The sequence below is a fragment of the Takifugu rubripes genome, chromosome 12, assembly GCF_901000725.2.
Source record: "Takifugu rubripes chromosome 12, fTakRub1.2, whole genome shotgun sequence".
Taxonomy (NCBI): Eukaryota; Metazoa; Chordata; class Actinopteri; order Tetraodontiformes; family Tetraodontidae; genus Takifugu; species Takifugu rubripes.
This window is the reverse complement of record NC_042296.1, coordinates 12930820-12952807: the sequence shown is the minus strand read 5'-3', so window position 1 is coordinate 12952807 and position 21988 is coordinate 12930820. Positions and strand designations below refer to the sequence as shown.

Below are 21988 nucleotides of genomic sequence, written 5' to 3'. Positions count from 1 at the left end.
TGGTTCACCTCCGTCTGTTAATAACACCCTGGTTGGTTCACCTCCGTCTGTTAATAACACCCTGGTTGGCTCACCTCCGTCTGTTAATAACACCCTGGTTGGTTCACCTCCGTCTGTTAATAACACCCTCGTTGGTTCACCTCCGTCTGTTAATAACACCCTGGTTGGCTCACCTCCGTCTGTTAATAACACCCTCGTTGGTTCACCTCCGTCTGTTAATAACACCCTGGTTGGTTCACCTCCGTCTGTTAATAACACCCTGGTTGGTTCACCTCCGTCTGTTAATAACACCCTCGTTGGTTCACCTCCGTCTGTTAATAACACCCTGGTTGGCTCACCTCCGTCTGTTAATAACACCCTGGTTGGCTCACCTCCGTCTGTTAATAACACCCTGGTTGGTTCACCTCCGTCTGTTAATAACACCCTGGTTGGTTCACCTCCGTCTGTTATTAACACCCTGGTTGGTTCACCTCCGTCTGTTATTAACACCCTGGTTGGTTCACCTCCGTCTGTTATTAACACCCTGGTTGGTTCACCTCCGTCTGTTATTAACACCCTCGTTGGTTCACCTCCGTCTGTTAATAACACCCTGGTTGGTTCACCTCCGTCTGTTAATAACACCCTGGTTGGCTCACCTCCGTCTGTTAATAACACCCTGGTTGGTTCACCTCCGTCTGTTAATAACACCCTCGTTGGCTCACCTCCGTCTGTTAATAACACCCTGGTTGGCTCACCTCCGTCTGTTAATAACACCCTCGTTGGTTCACCTCCGTCTGTTAATAACACCCTGGTTGGTTCACCTCCGTCTGTTAATAACACCCTGGTTGGTTCACCTCCGTCTGTTAATAACACCCTCGTTGGTTCACCTCCGTCTGTTAATAACACCCTGGTTGGCTCACCTCCGTCTGTTAATAACACCCTGGTTGGTTCACCTCCGTCTGTTAATAACACCCTGGTTGGCTCACCTCCGTCTGTTAATAACACCCTGGTTGGCTCACCTCCGTCTGTTAATAACACCCTGGTTGGTTCACCTCCGTCTGTTATTAACACCCTGGTTGGTTCACCTCCGTCTGTTATTAACACCCTGGTTGGTTCACCTCCGTCTGTTATTAACACCCTGGTTGGTTCACCTCCGTCTGTTAATAACACGCTTTATTACACCAACGTGTAGATATTTGGCATTTAACAAATGACAGTTTTTGCTTTTATTTCTTTATTTTCTAGTGAAGGTTGGTAGTTTAATGTCAGTTTACCCTGTGTGAGGGGCGTGCACGGCAGTGTGTGAGGGGCGTGCACGGCAGTAAAGTTTACGTTTAGAGCTTCGGGGTAAAGGGAGTGGAACTCAGTGAAGACGTGCACGTGCATGCAGCTCTGCGTGAATAAATCCTTTACGGGTTAAATTCCTCTTCTGTATTAAATATTCTATAGATTTCTATAGAGGTTAAAAACAGACTCTTTCAGGGAGGAAGCGGCCCCCAGACGGGTGGGGGCCACCCTCGTCTCTAAGCTGCGTTTCATCCGTCCTCTCCGGCGTTCCCGCCTGTTCCCGGGGTCAGGTGGACGAGCCCCTCACACAGCGCACGTGTGCGTGCACGGCAGGAGGAGCGTCAGAGGGTGTGAAATGTCAGTGGCCTCATCCAAGAGGATTAGTGTCGCACCGATGAGCACAAGCGCTGGTCGAATCTATCTGATGCATGAACAACTATTATGGGATACATCCCCTAATACTCACCTCTGCAGTTCCACATTTACCTCTGTAGAGTCACAGTAGAGGTGAACGAATCAGGCAAATGATGTTAGAGCTCAGGAAAAAATGAAGGTGTGAGATTAACCTGGTATTAAAGGTCTGGAGGTGGGGGGGTTAGGGTTAAAGGGTTAGGCTTAAAGGGTTAGGGTTTGGGTTAGAGGGTTAGGGTTAAAGGGTTAGGGTTAAAGGGTTAGGGTTTGGGTTAGAGGGTTAGAGGGTTAGGGTTAAAGGGTTAGGGTTTGGGTTAGAGGGTTAGGGTTAAAGGGTTAGGGTTAAAGGGTTAGGGTTAAAGGGTTAGGGTTTGGGTTAGAGGGTTAGAGGGTTAGGGTTAGATATGTTTTATTTGCCTGTTTACGTCAAGGTCGCCATGGCAACCACCATGGCTGCCGGTGCAGCGATCTTTAGGGGGCGGAGTGAAGCTGACGGAACTTCAGCACAGCTGTGAACATCTGCAGCCGCTCTCATTCAGCGTGTTCTCGAGGGTTCGGATCTCATGGCCGTAGTTTGTGGTGTTTTCACCGTAGTTTGTGTTGTTTTCACCGTAGTTTGTGGTGTTTTCACCGTAGTATATGGTGTTTTCACCGTAGTTTGTGGTGTTTTCACTGTAGTTTGTAGTGTTTTCACTGTAGTTTGTGGTGTTTTCACTGTAGTTTGTAGTGTTTTCACCATAGTATATGGTGTTTTCACCGTAGTTTGTAGTGTTTTCACCATAGTATATGGTGTTTTCACCGTAGTTTGTGGTGTTTTCACCATAGTATATGGTGTTTTCATCGTAGTTTATGGTGTTTTCACCATAGTTTGTGGTGTTTTCACTGTAGTATATGGTGTTTTCACCATAGTATATGGTGTTTTCACCGTAGTTTGTGGTGTTTTCACCATAGTATATGGTGTTTTCACTGTAGTTTGTAGTGTTTTCACCATAGTATATGGTGTTTTCACCGTAGTTTGTGGTGTTTTCACCATAGTATATGGTGTTTTCACCGTAGTTTGTGGTGTTTTCACCATAGTATATGGTGTTTTCACTGTAGTTTGTAGTGTTTTCACTGTAGTTTATAGTGTTTTCACTGTAGTATATGGTGTTTTCACTGTAGTTTGTGGTGTTTTCACTGTAGTTTATGGTGTTTTCACCGTAGTTTGTGGTGTTTTCACCATAGTATATGGTGTTTTCACCGTAGTTTGTGGTGTTTTCACCATAGTATATGGTGTTTTCACCGTAGTTTGTGGTGTTTTCATCGTAGTTTATGGTGTTTTCACTGTAGTATATGGTGTTTTCACTGTAGTTTTTGGTGTTTTCACCGTAGTTTGTGGTGTTTTCACCGTAGTTTGTGGTGTTTTCACCATAGCATATGGTGTTTTCACTGTAGTTTGTGGTGTTTTCACTGTAGTTTGTAGTGTTTTCACTGTAGTTTATGGTGTTTTCACTGTAGTTTGTAGTGTTTTCACCATAGTATATGGTGTTTTCACCGTAGTTTGTAGTGTTTTCACCATAGTATATGGTGTTTTCACCGTAGTTTGTGGTGTTTTCACCATAGTATATGGTGTTTTCACCGTAGTTTGTGGTGTTTTCACCATAGTATATGGTGTTTTCACCGTAGTTTGTGGTGTTTTCATCGTAGTTTATGGTGTTTTCACTGTAGTATATGGTGTTTTCACTGTAGTTTTTGGTGTTTTCACCGTAGTTTGTAGTGTTTTCACTGTAGTTTATAGTGTTTTCACTGTAGTATATGGTGTTTTCACTGTAGTTTGTGGTGTGTTTTCACTGTAGTTTGTAGTGTTTTCACCATAGTTTGTGGTGTTTTCGCCGTAGTTTGTGGTGTTTTCACCGTAGTATATGGTGTTTTCACCGTAGTTTGTAGTGTTTTCACCATAGTATATGGTGTTTTCACCGTAGTTTTTGGTGTTTTCACCATAGTATATGGTGTTTTCACCGTAGTCTGTGGTGTTTTCACCGTAGTTTGTGGTGTTTTCACCATAGCATATGGTGTTTTCACTGCAGTTTGTGGTGTTTTCACCGTAGTTTATGGTGTTTTCACCGCAGTTTGTGGTGTTTTCACCGTAGTTTATGGTGTTTTCACTGTAGTTTGTAGTGTTTTCACCATAATATATGGTGTTTTCACCGTAGTTTGTGGTGTTTTCACCATAGTTTGTGGTGTTTTCACCGTAGTGTGTGGTGTTTTCACCGTAGTTTGTAGTGTTTTCACCATAGTATATGGTGTTTTCACCGTAGTTTGTGGTGTTTTCACCATAGTATATGGTGTTTTCATCGTAGTTTATGGTGTTTTCACCGTAGTGTGTGGTGTTTTCACTGTAGTATATGGTGTTTTCACTGTAGTTTGTAGTGTTTTCACCATAGTATATGGTGTTTTCACCGTAGTTTGTGGTGTTTTCACTGTAGTTTATGGTGTTTTCACCGTAGTTTGTGGTGTTTTCACCATCGTATATGGTGTTTTCACCGCAGTTTGTGGTGTTTTCACCGTAGTTTATGGTGTTTTCACTGTAGTTTGTAGTGTTTTCACCATAGTATATGGTGTTTTCACCATAGTGTGTGGCGTTTTCACCATAGCATATGGTGTTTTCACCGCAGTTTGTGGTGTTTTCACCGTAGTTTGTAGTGTTTTCACTGTAGTATATGGTGTTTTCACTGTAGTATATGGTGTTTTCACTGTAGTTTGTAGTGTTTTCACCATAATATATGGTGTTTTCACCGTAGTTTGTGGTGTTTTCACCATAGTTTGTGGTGTTTTCACCGTAGTGTGTGGTGTTTTCACCGTAGTTTGTAGTGTTTTCACCATAGTATATGGTGTTTTCACCGTAGTTTGTGGTGTTTTCACCATAGTATATGGTGTTTTCATCGTAGTTTATGGTGTTTTCACCGTAGTGTGTGGTGTTTTCACTGTAGTATATGGTGTTTTCACTGTAGTTTGTAGTGTTTTCACCATAGTATATGGTGTTTTCACCGTAGTTTGTGGTGTTTTCACTGTAGTTTATGGTGTTTTCACCGTAGTTTGTGGTGTTTTCACCATCGTATATGGTGTTTTCACCGCAGTTTGTGGTGTTTTCACCGTAGTTTGTGGTGTTTTCACCGTAGTTTGTGGTGTTTTCACCATAGTTTGTGGTGTTTTCACCGTAGTGTGTGGTGTTTTCACCGTAGTTTGTAGTGTTTTCACCATAGTATATGGTGTTTTCACCGTAGTTTGTGGTGTTTTCACTGTAGTTTATGGTGTTTTCACCGTAGTTTGTGGTGTTTTCACCATAGTATATGGTGTTTTCACCGCAGTTTGTGGTGTTTTCACCGTAGTTTATGGTGTTTTCACTGTAGTTTGTAGTGTTTTCACCATAGTATATGGTGTTTTCACCATAGTGTGTGGCGTTTTCACCATAGCATATGGTGTTTTCACCGCAGTTTGTGGTGTTTTCACCGTAGTTTGTAGTGTTTTCACTGTAGTATATGGTGTTTTCACTGTAGTATATGGTGTTTTCACCGTAGTTTATGGTGTTTTCACCGTAGTTTGTGGTGTTTTCACCATAGTATATGGTGTTTTCACCGTAGTTTGTAGTGTTTTCACCATAGTATATGGTGTTTTCACCGTAGTTTGTGGTGTTTTCACTGTAGTTTATGGTGTTTTCACCGTAGTTTGTGGTGTTTTCACCATAGTATATGGTGTTTTCACTGTAGTTTGTAGTGTTTTCACCATAGTTTGTGGTGTTTTCACCATAGTATATGGTGTTTTCACTGTAGTTTGTAGTGTTTTCACCATAGTATATGGTGTTTTCACCGTAGTTTATGGTGTTTTCACTGTAGTTTATGGTGTTTTCACCGTAGTTTGTGGTGTTTTCACCATAGTATATGGTGTTTTCACCGTAGTTTATGGTGTTTTCACCATAGTATATGGTGTTTTCACTGTAGTATATGGTGTTTTCACTGTAGTTTGTAGTGTTTTCACTGTAGTTTGTAGTGTTTTCACCATAATATATGGTGTTTTCACCGTAGTTTGTGGTGTTTTCACCATAGTTTGTGGTGTTTTCACCGTAGTGTGTGGTGTTTTCACCGTAGTTTGTAGTGTTTTCACCGTAGTGTGTGGTGTTTTCACCGTAGTTTGTGGTGTTTTCACCATAGTATATGGTGTTTTCATCGTAGTTTATGGTGTTTTCACCGTAGTGTGTGGTGTTTTCACTGTAGTATATGGTGTTTTCACTGTAGTTTGTAGTGTTTTCACCATAGTATATGGTGTTTTCACTGTAGTTTATGGTGTTTTCACCGTAGTTTGTGGTGTTTTCACCATAGTATATGATGTTTTCACCGCAGTTTGTGGTGTTTTCACCGTAGTTTATGGTGTTTTCACTGTAGTTTGTAGTGTTTTCACCATAGTATATGGTGTTTTCACCATAGTGTGTGGCGTTTTCACCATAGCATATGGTGTTTTCACCGCAGTTTGTGGTGTTTTCACCGTAGTTTGTAGTGTTTTCACTGTAGTATATGGTGTTTTCACTGTAGTATATGGTGTTTTCACTGTAGTTTATGGTGTTTTCACCGTAGTTTGTGGTGTTTTCACCATAGTATATGGTGTTTTCACCGTAGTTTGTAGTGTTTTCACCATAGTATATGGTGTTTTCACCGTAGTTTGTGGTGTTTTCACCGTAGTTTGTAGTGTTTTCACCATAGTATATGGTGTTTTCACCATAGTTTGTGGTGTTTTCACTGTAGTTTATGGTGTTTTCACCGTAGTTTGTGGTGTTTTCACCATAGTATATGGTGTTTTCACTGTAGTTTGTAGTGTTTTCACCATAGTTTGTGGTGTTTTCACCATAGTATATGGTGTTTTCACTGTAGTTTGTAGTGTTTTCACCATAGTATATGGTGTTTTCACTGTAGTTTGTAGTGTTTTCACCATAGTTTGTGGTGTTTTCACCATAGTATATGGTGTTTTCACTGTAGTTTGTAGTGTTTTCACCATAGTATATGGTGTTTTCACTGTAGTTTGTAGTGTTTTCACTGTAGTTTGTGGTGTTTTCACCATAGTATATGGTGTTTTCACTGTAGTTTGTAGTGTTTTCACCATAGTATATGGTGTTTTCACTGTAGTTTGTAGTGTTTTCACTGTAGTTTTTGGTGTTTTCACCATAGTATATGGTGTTTTCACCGCAGTTTGTGGTGTTTTCACCGTAGTTTATGGTGTTTTCACCGCAGTTTGTGGTGTTTTCACCGTAGTTTGTAGTGTTTTCACTGTAGTATATGGTGTTTTCACTGTAGTATATGGTGTTTTCACTGTAGTTTATGGTGTTTTCACCGTAGTTTGTGGTGTTTTCACCATAGTATATGGTGTTTTCACCGTAGTTTGTAGTGTTTTCACCATAGTATATGGTGTTTTCACCGTAGTTTGTGGTGTTTTCACCATAGTATATGGTGTTTTCACCGTAGTTTGTGGTGTTTTCACTGTAGTTTATGGTGTTTTCACCATAGTATATGGTGTTTTCACCGTAGTTTATGGTGTTTTCACCATAGTATATGGTGTTTTCACTGTAGTATATGGTGTTTTCACTGTAGTTTGTAGTGTTTTCACCATAGTTTGTGGTGTTTTCACCATAGTATATGGTGTTTTCACTGTAGTTTGTAGTGTTTTCACCATAGTATATGGTGTTTTCACCGTAGTTTGTGGTGTTTTCACTGTAGTTTATGGTGTTTTCACCGTAGTTTGTGGTGTTTTCACCATAGTATATGGTGTTTTCACCGTAGTTTGTAGTGTTTTCACCATAGTATATGGTGTTTTCACCGTAGTTTGTGGTGTTTTCACTGTAGTTTATGGTGTTTTCACCGTAGTTTGTGGTGTTTTCACCTCAGTCTCCTCCCCCACGCCCTCAGTCTCCTCCCTCTCCCCCCCACCCTCAGTCCCCCCCCACCCTCAGTCTCCCCCCTCCCCCCACCCTCAGTCTCCTCCCTCTCCCCCCACCCTCAGTCCCCCCCCCACCCTCAGTCTCCTACCTCTCCCCCCACCCTCAGTCCCCCACCACCCTCAGTCTCCTCCCCCACGCCCTCAGTCTCCTCCCCCACGCCCTCAGTCTCCTCCCTCTCCCCCCACCCTCAGTCTCCTACCTCTCCCCCCACCCTCAGTCCCCCCCCCACCCTCAGTCTCCCCCCTCCCCCCACCCTCAGTCTCCTACCTCTCCCCCCACCCTCAGTCCCCCACCACCCTCAGTCTCCTCCCCCACGCCCTCAGTCTCCTCCCCCACGCCCTCAGTCTCCTCCCTCTCCCCCCACCCTCAGTCTCCTACCTCTCCCCCCACCCTCAGTCCCCCCCCCCACCCTCAGTCTCCCCCCTCCCCCCACCCTCAGTCTCCTACCTCTCCCCCCACCCTCAGTCCCCCCCCACCCTCAGTCTGCTCCCCCACGCCCTCAGTCTCCTCCCTCTCCCCCCACCCTCAGTCCCCCCCCCACCCTCAGTCTCCCCCCTCCCCCCACCCTCAGTCTCCTACCTCTCCCCCCACCCTCAGTCCCCCCCCACCCTCAGTCTGCTCCCCCCCCCCACCCTCAGTCTCCTCCCCCCCCACCCTCAGTCTGCTCCCCCCCCCCACCCTCAGTCTCCTCCCTCTGACCTCCAGGAGGGACAGTCATGTCCCTGTGGAGCCCTTCAGGACTCCCCGTCCTCCCCGTCCTCCTCGGCCCCTGGCCCCTGGCCCCTGGCCCCTGGTGCTCCAGACCCTGGTGCTCCAGACCCTGGTGCTCCAGACCCTGGTGCTCCAGACCCTGGGCTCACACCGGTGGCTCAGCTCTGATCGACATGTGCAGCGCGTCTCCAGACCGACCTGCCTGCCTGCGTTTGCGTTCCCATTAGAATTCGCCGCCACATGGGCTGAGGAGAGCAGGGTCAGCCTGGCTCGCTGGCCGCTCTCGCCCTGCTGCTAATGAAGGAGACGCCTGTTGAGTTGATCATTAAAGCAGAGAAGCTCAGAGGAGGAGGGAGGAGGGGCCAACCCCCGAGATGGTGACGTGCACACAGCCGCACAGGTGCACGTGCTGTCGTAACACTGCTTATAACACAGTATATTAGCCCACCAAATATTACAGTTTTCTTTGATTTTTTTCTGCATGTGGAAAACGATTCCTTCACCACTGGGCGCGCACGTGAGCGCTCTCCTAACTATAAATAACCCTCCTTTGCACAAACAACATTAAAGCTCACCTGGTTAAACTTTGATGACCTTAAACAACCAAATTCCATCATGTGAATGATACAATACAGCTACAAAACCCAACCATGCACGAGGCGCGTGCACGTGTTAAAAAACATAGACGGGTAAGCGCTCACTTCCTGCTTCTGCATTAATTAGCTCTTAGCTGGAGAAATCATTAATTATACTGGGATGATCATGGACCCTTCAGGCAGCCTGTGTGTGTGTGTGTGAGTGTGTGTGTGTGTGTGTGTGAACAGTGTGTGTGTGTGTGTGTGTGTGTGTGTGTGTGTGTGTGTGTGTGTGTGTGTGACTGACCACTTCCTGATCTCCCCCAACACAAAGCAACAAAGCTTTCATGCAGATGGATCAGAACCAGCCAACCAACAGTGTGAATATTGACTGTGGTCGAAGCCTTTGAAGAGTCACCTGTGGTGAGGAGCACCTGTGATGGAGAGCGAGCACCTGTGGTGAAGGTCACCTGTGATGGAGAGCACCTGTGGTGAAGAGCACCTGTGATGGAGAGCACCTGTGATGGAGAGCACCTGTGATGGAGAGCACCTGTGATGGAGAGCACCTGTGGTGGAGAGCACCTGTGGTGAGGAGCACCTGTGGTGAGGAGCACCTGTGGTGAGGAGCACCTGTGATGGAGAGCACCTGTGGTGAAGAGCACCTGTGGTGACGAGCACCTGTGATGAAGAGCACCTGTGATGGAGAGCACCTGTGATGGAGAGCACCTGTGATGGAGAGCACCTGTGGTGAAGAGCACCTGTGATGAAGGTCACCTGTGATGGAGAGCACCTGTGGTGAAGAGCACCTGTGATGAAGGTCACCTGTGATGGAGAGCACCTGTGGTGAAGAGCACCTGTGATGAAGGTCACCTGTGGTGGAGAGCACCTGTGGTGAAGAGCACCTGTGATGAAGGTCACCTGTGGTGGAGAGCACCTGTGGTGAAGAGCACCTGTGATGAAGGTCACCTGTGGTGGAGAGCACCTGGGGTGGAGAGCACCTGTGATGAAGGTCACCTGTGATGGAGAGCACCTGTGGTGAAGGTCACCTGTGATGGAGAGCACCTGTGGTGGAGAGCACCTGTGGTGGAGAGCACCTGTGGTGAAGAGCACCTGTGATGAAGGTCACCTGTGGTGGAGAGCACCTGTGGTGAAGAGCACCTGTGATGAAGGTCACCTGTGGTGGAGAGCACCTGGGGTGGAGAGCACCTGTGATGAAGGTCACCTGTGATGGAGAGCACCTGTGGTGAAGGTCACCTGTGATGGAGAGCACCTGTGGTGGAGAGCACCTGTGGTGGAGAGCACCTGTGGTGGAGAGCACCTGTGGTGAAGGTCACCTGTGATGGAGAGCACCTGTGGTGAAGAGCACCTGTGATGAAGGTCACCTGTGATGGAGAGCACCTGTGGTGAAGAGCACCTGTGATGGAGAGCACCTGTGGTGGAGAGCACCTGTGATGAAGGTCACCTGTGATGGAGAGCACCTGTGGTGAAGAGCACCTGTGATGAAGGTCACCTGTGGTGGAGAGCACCTGGGGTGGAGAGCACCTGTGATGAAGGTCACCTGTGATGGAGAGCACCTGTGGTGAAGGTCACCTGTGATGGAGAGCACCTGTGGTGGAGAGCACCTGTGGTGGAGAGCACCTGTGGTGAAGAGCACCTGTGATGAAGGTCACCTGTGGTGGAGAGCACCTGTGGTGAAGAGCACCTGTGATGAAGGTCACCTGTGGTGGAGAGCACCTGGGGTGGAGAGCACCTGTGATGAAGGTCACCTGTGATGGAGAGCACCTGTGGTGAAGGTCACCTGTGATGGAGAGCACCTGTGGTGGAGAGCACCTGTGGTGGAGAGCACCTGTGGTGGAGAGCACCTGTGGTGAAGGTCACCTGTGATGGAGAGCACCTGTGGTGAAGAGCACCTGTGATGAAGGTCACCTGTGATGGAGAGCACCTGTGGTGAAGAGCACCTGTGATGAAGGTCACCTGTGATGGAGAGCACCTGTGGTGAAGAGCACCTGTGATGGAGAGCACCTGTGGTGGAGAGCACCTGTGATGAAGGTCACCTGTGATGGAGAGCACCTGTGATGGAGAGCACCTGTGGTGGAGAGCACCTGTGATGAAGGTCACCTGTGGTGAAGAGCACCTGTGATGAAGGTCACTTGTGGTGAAGAGCACCTGTGATGGAGAGCACCTGTGGTGAAGAGCACCTGTGGTGAAGAGCATCTACCAGGACCATCCCGCACACACGGAGCAGTGGGCAGAGAGACTATGGGAATAAAGGAATATATCTATAAGGAACAAAAGGAAAGTCTTCATTTTACAGACACTGAAGCATTTTTATTTTGCTTGTTGAGCTGGGAGGAGGCGCTTAAATCAGCACAATCATCCGTGACCCTGTGACCCCCATCAGATACCATAGCGACTGGCATGGAACCGTCTCATGATCTGCTCTGATGGAAGCTGTGGTTCCTAAAGGTGGCAGCCTGAGCTTCCTCTCTGGGACTGATGGAGGTCGCGGTTGCAGGAGGCTCATCAGGCTGTTGGCAACGGTCAATATCCACAGGAGCCTCTCGGATAAACAGACCATAACGGCCTCAGAGATTATTGTCCTAACTGTGATTCATTTTAACAACCTGAGCTAATTACCGTGGAAACTTAAGTTAATGGTAAATATGATGAGCATTGGGTTCTTTCCTCTTCAGTAATGAAGAATAACGGGAGAGGAATCACTGCTAGCACTAGCTAGCACTAGCTAGCACTTCTTATGGGGAAGACTGAGGCAGCAGGATGTGAGCTTGGGAGAAAGGAGATACACTGTCTGGAAGGAAATGAGCAAGGAAGGAAGGAAGGAAGGAAGGAATAGAGACTTTTGTTTGGCTTGTAGTCAGATTCTACCCTCCTGATAAATGTGGGGAGTTAGCCTGGATGGTTTAGCTCAGCCTTGATGCCCCACCCTCTGCTCACAGCTCAGCCTTGATGCCCCACCCTCTGCTCACAGCTCAGCCTTGATGCCCCACCCTCTGCTCACAGCTCAGCCTTGATGCCCCACCCTCTGTTTTCCAGGTATCAGTATTGTTATCACACGCCTCCTTTTCCAAGGTGCCCGAGCTCTACCGTGACCACCCCGACCGCCCGGCGTGTGACACGCTACACGCGTGTGACACGCTACCCGCGTGTCCATGAGCCTCCCTGGCCAGAGTCCTCAGGCAGGAACCATGTTGATGTGGCCTGCTGCAGGAGGGAGGCGTGGCCCAGAGACCCAGGACAGGGATGTGTCCTCCCAACTGTCCAGGCCGACCTCGGCCTTGTGAGGAGACGGTCAATATTATCCCACGAGAGAAAATCCTTTATATCAACATTATATTGGGTCATTGCAGGGCCATAAACAACAACAACACGCTGCAGTCGGCTTCTCCGTTTGGCTTCAAACGGCGAGATCTTGGATGGGCGGCTGAATGCAGATGGGTCTGGGGGGTCTGGGGAGAACAGCGACACATTTAAAGTGCTGATGAATCCAATCAGCCCGTTTCCAGGCTCCCAACACAGATCTGCCCGTGCTTTAAGCAGAGCTTCTCAAGGGCTTAATTAGTAGATGCTTGTGTATTGTTTGTTTCCAGGCATTAGTAAAGTCTGCGTGTCCTGATAATGGAATTGGCTGGAATATTGAATGGTTTGGCCCTGCCTTCATGCCACCAGCCTGATCCTGCTGTCAACACCATTGTTCCGTCAGGCTCCTGTGGAGCCCCTATCCATGTCAGTGAAGGGAGACGGCGCTGCAGAAGCCAGCCGAGCCCCCGGCTGAAGCTCCGGGGTTCCGTGTCGCTGAACGAGCCTCTCCGAGCTGGGAAAAGCCCTCAGATTAGACCGTCAGATGAGAGCTGTGCTTTGGTTCCAGACCAGAAAGTTTTCAATGGAAAAGCTCCAAACAGGTTCTGTATGTTACAAAGAAGCTTTAGATGAGCCGAAACGGCCCGTTACTATGGCGCCTCCATAGCCTGGAATACCGGACACTCCAAAATATTCCAAATGAGTTCATTTTCTTTTGTAATTTATTTTACCAAGATGTCTGTTAATGTGCACGGTACTGAAACGTGACGCGTTTAAATGTATTGTTGTTGGTGAAAGTTAGACGGTGACCTTTGACCTTTCCATACACAACTGCCAGGGATGAAGCCGACCGTCCGATCCGTGTCCACCTGGGAATATTTAAAGACGTTATGCACAAGGTGAGGCAGGGATTCAATCATATAGACTAAAGGCTGGAAACCGGCTATTCGACACAGTTCCGCTCCAGGACTTTTCAATTTGGGTCGTGCGCCGCTCCGGCTGGAGCGAGTCCTTAATGACCGCCACGAAAGACGGACATCCCAGTCGCTCCTGCCCGCCGTCCCAACACGCTGCAGGTCTCCGTGAGGCAAAGTGAGCGTCGTTGGATCGGGCTCGCAGACACCTGGAGGGTCTTTGATGTGCTCGGGAACGTTCCCGAGCACAGCAGCATGGATTTGGTGTGTTCCACTCAGGAGCGTGTCTACGTCCAAATCTCTCCTGGAAGTGTTTCAGGAATGTGCGGAAAGTTAAAAATGACCAAACACGGACGCGCTGCAAAATAAAATCCTCCGTCCTTTATTGAGATTTTAAAATGAGACGATGCTTTTGATCAGGAAAGAGGAAGTTCTTCTCAACGGAAATAGGTTTGGCCCTAAGTGGGCCAAGGTTTGATCCGTCACCTCTGGGAGGGCGTCTGCAGCCGTATCATCAGGTGTCGGAGCTCTTTCACCGTTGACGCCGTTACTGATGATGCAACAGCAAAGATTCCAGACGAGCTTTTTAGAGGAACATCAGGTATTTACCCTCTGATCCCTCGTGATTTGTTTCACCACTGGTGCGACGTGCTCGGTGTGTGTGTGTGTGTGTGTGTGTGTGTGCGTGTGTGTGTGTGTGTGTGAGTGTGTGTGTGAGAGTGTGTGTGTGTCTTGGTGGAGAGGACAATATTGCAACATCAAATCCACTACCTCAGGGCAGACACACGAGCATTTGCACTTCATTAACTTAATTAAAAGTTGAATCGTCATAGTTACTAATAATCTGAACGGACGTTGAACGGCTCTTGGAGCAGAAATGTCAATGATGTGGGATCTTGTCACATGGTGTCAATTTTATTTTCATCGGCTTTGCTGCATTAAAGGGTACCAGTGGGGCAATTTAGCCAAATGTGATTGAAACGGATATTTTGGGGGGAGGGGGAATCATTTGTGTTTGGCAGAGAAATATTGTACAGTTAAAGGGCAGGTGTGTTCTGTGTCATGCTGAGGTTCTGCAGCACCAAGGACCCGTCTGGGCCGACAGGAGGTCCAGGCAGACCACTATAGTTCCCAATGCAAGGCCCCCTTCTGCTCCCACTCAACATAAACGGTGCTAACACTTCATCCCGCTGAGCCTCAGTGTTCAATACAACCTCATTCAAGTCCAATTTTACTGGTTTCTAATTGTATTAAATCAGTCTTTTATTGTTGATTTCACGATGATTTATAGAGCAAAGATTTATGCAGTCTGCAGCAAAGAAACCAGAAAGAACAGGAAATGCTATCTGAGCCGTTTTCATTAAATTAGACGCAAAGTTGCTGGTGTGTTGTGGGTTGTAATTACAGTGTAATATAGAAGCAGAAGCCGACCTCTGCACGGTTCTGTGTCCCATTACAGTTTTGGGTTGGACGGCAACAGCCCAGGCAGAGACGAGCTGGTTCTTAGGGACATTTCATCCCGCGCTGCTTATTTTTGTGGAGCGGACATGGACTTTATCTAAAATCATCCAAAAGCTCAACAGCGTCCTGCAGAGTTCTGTGGAGCAGTGAAAACGGTCAATTATGCTTCATAAAGACCCATCGATGAAATAATCCTAAAATATGGGTCATTTCCCTGTTTCCCTTTATCATTTCTGACCGCGCAGCAGTAATAGTCCCTGCTAATGAAGATCAGTCTCCGGAACTCTGCTGGGTTATGGGCTGGTTGAGGGCAGGACCATGCTAAAAGCTAAAGCTAGCCTGTAGTTTGTGTCCAGTTAGTGTTGCATTCTTTTCAGACATCAGTTACCAGTATGAACAGCTATTTCTGGACCCGACGGCGTTGCTTTAATGACCCAGACACTCAGGATTTAGAGGTTTTGTGCTGGACTGAGAGGCCTCCGGCATCCATCACCCCCCCCCCCCCCCCCCCCTAAAGAGTGAAGGTAAAGTGAGGGCGAGCGGAGGCAGCTGCAGAGCACAGTGAACAGTCAGAGAGGTGGGTGTATAAAAGCAGGAAGGAGAGGGCCACAATGTCAGAGTGAAGTCATTTTATGGGGGTGGGATCCACTCAGACACGGTTCCGCTGACCCAGTGGCGACACCGCTGCAATCGTAGCTCAGCAGCCGACATTAACGGCCTTCCAACTATCGTCTACATGCTGTTCCAAATGGTGAAGTTGTTAATTTATCCTCGTTAAAAAAGAGAAGCTCCTTCCAATTTAGACTAGATCAGAAAATAAGCAGCACATTTGAACGGATGAACCCATTTCTAGGGCGTCATCGCATGGAAGCTCCAGCCTCGCTGGTCCTGCTGGTCCTGCTGGTCCTGGAGCACAAGAGCAGAGGAGAGTGCACAGCTGACCCCAAGGTCAGCGGCTGTCGTGCACCCTGCACGTGATGTCGCCCTCTCACACAGTTACCGTGGTTACCGCTCATTTTCTTCAGGTGTTAAGAAGGCTAGGGTTAGACTGACCTGGCTCGACCTTCCTCCTCCTGTTGAACCAATAGTAACTCGCCCGGCTGCGAGCGCACGCTGTGCTGCTGGAACCACAACGGGAGGGGTGGGGGGTGGGGGTGGGGGGCGTTTGCTGCTGTAGGTGGAACTAACCTGCAGAGCTAATGATACTTCCATCTGCTGTCTTCTGCCAAGAGTGACAGCCACAGCCGGCGCCTGGCGCTGGGAGGCTGAGGCGGGTGAGGAGAGGAGGGTTGGCAAAGGAGGGCGGCTCGTACAGAAGAGGCCATTTCACGCAACGCAGCTTCCAGGAAGTCAGTCATCAGAATGCTGGAGGAAAGCTGCAGCCCTTTCATAGCCCGCCAAAGGAAGCGACCAGGCATGGAGGGCCCTTTAGAAGACAATATCCTCTGACTAATGCCATCTGGGACGACTCTCTGGACCTTGTGTTGAAATGCCCCCCCCCCCTTATTCCAACACGGACTCAGTCGGGTCCTTCTGGCCAACTTCTATGACCTCATTTTAGTCACTTTAGTATGGGAGCGCTGAGAGCTGCTGGTTATCTGTTATTTACGTGGATTTTACTGAGGAGAGGAGGCTGATGGGGGGGTGAGAGAGCAGCAGGGTCCTTTTGGTTTGGACCTGTGCTGTAGAAACAATCTGCACTTTCATTTTTACAGTATCGAGAGGAGCTGAAAGGACGTTTTCTGCTCAATATTTGTCTTTAAAAAGAAAAAGGCAGTTTGCTGCAGTTTATAACCCTTAAAAAGGTGAATTTCACAGAGATTTCCCTCATCTCCCTTTTGGAAGACAAGAGCCATCAGTCTCAGCAGTAAACCTCTGTTCAGTAACAGTGTTCCAGAGTTTAGGAGCTGAAGGAGGAACAGTTCCCTGGAAGGGGGAGAAATGTTCTGGAAGAAATGAAATGTTGATCTCACACAAGCTGAAACCGCCGTCACACCAGAGAATAAAGGGTTCCACGTTTGTTCTCATGTAGAACTCGTGTAGCAGATTCAGTGGTATTGCGTCATAATGCAGCAAATAAACATTAATACACACACACACTCTCACACACACACACACACACACACACACACCCTTGATGCTACGGTGTCTCTGTAGAGCCGAGGATTCACTTGAAATAATGGGCTCATGTGAGGCTCCAGGTTCCGGTTCTGATGATGGAACCCGGTTCAACTGGGCACCTCGTCTGGAGCGCTCTGCAACACATGCTAACGTCCTGCTTGGCTAACGTTCTTTAACAGGGACAGAAACTCCAGTAAAAACTCTTCCTGGTGGGATTAACCCTGAGGTGTTTGGGAAGCTCTGGGAACGCAGAAATCTATCAGAATTATTTGGTTTGGTTTCCGTCCCCATAATAGTTCGACTCTTTTGGTCCATTTAAACGTAAATCAAAGCTGCCAAAAATCCAAATATCTTCGTGATATTGCTGATTTTTTCCCTGTTTTCCCAGAATAAAACCAATTCCGAGTGACTCTTAATCACTCCCAATATGACACAACGGGACCTTCATGTTGGTTCTGTTCTGGCTCATGTGGACTTCAGTGCAGTGGTCACGAGTTTAGGTTAAACTACCTGCATGATTCCCAGTTTCAGGATCCTTCCAGCCGTTATGTGGAAAGATCTCCGCCTCACGCTGAACATCCCGGAGCCCCGTGGATGGGAAGAGACGTATCGTGGCCCTCAGGGCGGCACCGGCGACATCAGAATGCAGCAGAATCCAGAATCAACCCAATCACGAAGAAGAGGCGCAGCCCCACGGGACTTTGGGTTGGAACTGATGCTTCCAGGTTTGGAACTTGATGTTTGACATATTGGTTGTGAAGCCTCGTCCAAAGCTGCTCTGCAGACGCTACAGGTTAGTCAGTAGGTGTGGTTGACCTCCTGACCCCATCTGTTGGAGGTTAGTGGAACTAAACCTGTCAGACTCTGTCCTGATGATGCTGAACTTTGACTTAGATGTTCTCCTCCAGTTCTTTTGTGATGAAGAACGCGCGGTTGGCAGGTTTTCTGAGCACAGCTGGGGGTCTCTGCACTGGAATGACCTTTGACCCGGGTCAAACTCCAGCAGAGCATCCGGGGTCTGTTGGCACTTCCAGGGGAGGAACGCTTGTTCTTCATTCAGGCCTTTGCTCCTTAACGGGCGTTATGAAAAACAATCCTTATTAAATTAGTAAAGACTTTATAACACAACATGCTGATGTTTGTGTGGATCCACAAGCTTCACAAAGCTTCATTTTATGTGTGTGAACACTTTTTAAAATGATTTTTCTATATAGTTTTGTTGGTTTACAACATTAAAAAGCAATTAAATGTAAATGTCCTCCTAATGTGAAAGTAAAGACAACTTTAGATTCTTGTTCTGTGATAAATGGGGCTATTTTTTCCTCTTTTTAATCTTAGTAAACACTATTTTAGAGCTTCTGTCTCCATGTCGGCACCTTTCTCGGCGTCTTTTGTCAGTTTTTTCCAACCAAGTGGACACGTTTGCCCCAGATCTTGTTAAAATGGCAACATTTGCCCTTTTTTCTGCTCCTTTGCTCCAGTAGCCACGACAGCCGCCATAACCCGTGTCGGGGTGTCGCAATGCTGCCTGTCAGCGGATCCGGCCCATGTTTGCTGGACCCTGGCGCCGGCCGGTACGGACCGCCACGCCGGGTAGCTGGCGCCAGCCTGCAATCCAAGCATCTTATCATACCAGGAGCTGTGGTCATCCGGGACACGCAGGACACACGGGACACGCGGGTTTGGTGCCTTTCAAAGCGAGCGCAGGCAGAAAACAAGTGTGGGTGAAAATGGAGAGTTTTCAACGTGGCGTTCTGGGCTCACGGTGGACGGCGAGCAGCCAACCCGCTGTCAGAACGTTCCTGCTGCAGGGTCGAGGCTGCCGTTCTGGACCAGCGGGGTCAGCGGTGGTCAAGGCCCCCGGAGTGTCTCCTCGCCCGAGTCATTATCAGCGACGTCAGCGTCCACAGGCAACACGAGCAGGTCGTGGCTGCGGTCCCGCCGTCATCGTCCGCTGAGACGAAGACGACCACGGACATGAGGGACAGACGAGGATGGTGTCAGAAGAGGCTCCACGTCCAACCAGGAAGCAGCGTGTGCATGCTGGGTTCCTCCTGCCTGAACCAGAGCTTCATCCTCCTGTCCCAGGGTTAGGGTTAGCAGTTCTAATATCAATAATTATTACTAATAATTGTTATTACTAATAATTGTTTCTTCACAGATTTTCTTCTCGTTTTTCCATCTTGTCTGCACATCTTCTCCTCCCTCCTCCCTCCAGCTCTTCCGTGCTCGTTCCCTCTTTCCCACACTCATCCTGGTGTCTCCACCCAATATGTCTCTCTGGGCTTTCTCACTTTTTTAATGTTTAATGACAGACTAATTGAGGCAGAGGCCGTTTCAGACAGCATCCGTCGTCATTATCCTCGGCATTAATTACTTGTCTGCTTCTTTCGATTTGACATTTATTAGTCTGATCTTTTCTTCCAACATTCTATTGCACAACGTTCAAGAGCCCAATTAAGTGTTACTGTCATCAGGTTATTATCATCAGTTTATTATCAGGTTATTGTCACCAGGTTGTCATTTTTTATTTTTTCTCATAATTTTTTTTCTTTTAATAACTTAAGACTTCACATCATTTTCCCCTCATGATTTACACACTTTACATACATGTTTGGATCTAGTTATAATTATTCTTAATTTTAACGCTATTCCTTATTGAGACACACGTCCAGTCTGGTCTGTGAGAAAGAGGGAATTTAAATGGAAATTCATTTAAATGATCAGGAGACTGTGTGTTGTCATTAAGAAGTTTCCTGATTACGGAAAACTGTGAATCTATAAAACACTAATTGAAATTCTATATGTATGAATCTACATATAAGAGATTACCAGATCTGTAAACGACTGTAAACCCTGAATGAGGGAGGCTGAACATAGAATAGATCAGAATAGAACATAGAATAGAACATAGAATCATACTCCAATCATACTACTGATCACCTTGGTACTTATGGGTTTACTTTATGGACAGAACCTGGAGTAGATGAAGGAAACGTGAGGGAGTTCCTGTAAACTTTTCCCTGTCGGACAACCTGGCTGTGTAATTGATCACATTCTTCAGTTTGATGTTGATAGGAAGATGCAGCCTGAGACTTTCTGGGGAATATTTGGTGCGGCCGTCTCACAGCGAGCAGACGAGGGTGTGATCGATTCCTGGTTTCGAACCGACAACACGGCGAGCTGACGGGCAGCGACCACACCTCCTGGCTCTCTAGCTTCACAGCAGGATTATAGGTGACATTTTTCACTCCACTTAACCAGTAATGGGTGGAGATGGCTGTGGGCTCGTCACACTCATGCTCTAATGTCCAACCTCAGTCCTCCAACACTCATTTGTCCAACAATAATAGACTCCGCTGCTTTGACCGGGCTGGTTCCATCTCACTTGGGGGTGGATCTTTTCTTTTCAGCAGTTTTCATTTCATCCCTGTGGAAAGTAATTTCTCTCCCTCTATCTCGCTGTTTGTGTCCCAGACGGGTGTAAGTGAACGGTGTGGCCTCCAGGAGGAGTCACACTGCCTGGAGATGGAGAATCCTCAGACAAATCCTGGTTCTGGCCTTGCGGACCTTTAGCAGTGTCTCACATGGGACCAATGCTGCTGTGGAGGAACAGAACGTCTGGATGTCACTGTTTTTGCTGCCCCTTTCATGCTATTATAGTGTCATTCTGGAAACATGAGAAACAGAATCCGAATAGGAAGAAAAGCAGAGCTGATGGCTCAGCGTGTGTCTGTCCTCAGCTCGAGGAGTGAGTAAATAACGGGAAAAGAGAAGCAAGCAAGGATCCAGCTGAGAGCAAGAGGCTCTGCCTCCAGTGGCTTTGTAATTACAATGGAAGCGGATACGTTTCCACCGTTAATATGGTGGGATGGAGATCTGGGGGGGGGGTGACGAAAAATAAAAGCTAAAAGGAAGTCAAGTCAGGAGAAATGTGATTTCTCCTGGTTCTTTTGCCAAAGAAATACATGTTTGCTGTCTGGGAATGTTGGGGGGGGGGGGGCGGTGCTCTAACCCAGGTTACCAAAATGGAGTTAGGGTTTTTTAAATTAAATCACAAGATTTTTTAATTCAAGAAGAAGCAAAGCTGTTAAGCTGCTGAGGCACCTTCATGCTAAAGTGCAACTTTAATTTCATATCATTTTTGTGGGTAATTGTGACGTCGCTTCCCTTTGACGTATCAAAGCGGTGCCTCCTTTACTGACGTGTGTTCAGACTTCACAGCAGCTGACTCTCATTCGAAGTCAGCAGCTTTCTTTATTACGTGGCCGGTTCCCCGGTGGACATCTGCCTTCCATTCTGGACTGACGTCCACCGAGCCCACACGGATGCCGTGTGCCTGCCCACATGTCTGAAGATGAGAGATTCCCGACGTGACTCCTGATCTCAGACTCGTCTGCTTCAGATAAAGTTATCCGTGCATGTTTGCGTAGCCATCCATGTGGGTGGAAGGCGTCTGAAGCCCTGCTGCTGTAGATGAGGTGAAGTGAAGACGCTTTCCATCTGATGACGGCGACATCCCCGTGAACCCGTCACTCGAATGTTTTTCTTTTCCTACCTAATTAGACTGTGATCGTTCAGTGAGTCCAAACCTGCCAGGAGGGAATCTGGGTTTATCTCACATTCACAGGGTCTCTGAGCAGTCGGAGAAGAAACATCTGGAAGCAGGAGCCGAATGTGGGAACCGGATTATCAAAGAAAGCAAATTAACGCTTTTAATGACTCATTCCAGTCTTTCCGTGTCTGTTGTCAACATGCGGCCGGAACCACTTACCACTGTTTTTAATTTCAATTTTCCCAGAATCTTAATCACAACAGGAAGTTTTGACTGTTCCTAGAAATGGTTGGAACGATACGAAGAAGGGAATTCACAGCAGTTTCAAAGGAAAATGATCCCGTTTCTCGGAAGCAGCGTAATAAAACGGGAGTGAAGATCGCAGAAAGAGGAACGTCTCCAGGACAAGATTGAGCTGGTAGCTCTTTAGTTCTAATGACCCGGCAACTGTCGGCGTGTTGTATTTGGGCGGGGGCCAACGTTCCTGCTTCCTGTTTGTACTGATGATGAAGCACTTGTTGATTGTTTGATCAGTAGAAACGAGTTTGAATGGCTTCAAGGATAAAACGCAGGTCAACAGGAATAATCCTGAGCCTCTGGGATTGTTCTTGACAACGTGGGCTTCAAAACCTCGCTGCTGATGTGATCAGGGGTAGAATCACGCGGCTGAATGGACGTCTGCTGGTGGCTCCAC

General features: G+C 47.4%; 1 long non-coding RNA gene across 4 annotated transcripts in view; it reads left to right on the top strand.

The window, feature by feature from the left end:
- Window positions 1-20654, top strand: part of LOC115251666 (uncharacterized) — a 30711-nt gene extending 10057 nt beyond the window's left edge. The window contains exons 2-5 of one of the 4 annotated variants that reach the window (XR_003890184.1): window positions 17265-17464; window positions 18221-18828; window positions 19818-19976; window positions 20217-20654. This is a non-coding gene — a long non-coding RNA (uncharacterized lncRNA). Of the gene's footprint in view, window positions 1-17264; window positions 17465-18220; window positions 18835-19803; window positions 19977-20216 lie in introns of all 4 variants that reach the window. The other 3 variants (XR_003890183.1, XR_003890186.1, XR_003890185.1) reach the window with 3 other exon arrangements.
- The last annotated feature ends 1334 nt before the right edge of the window (window positions 20655-21988 follow it).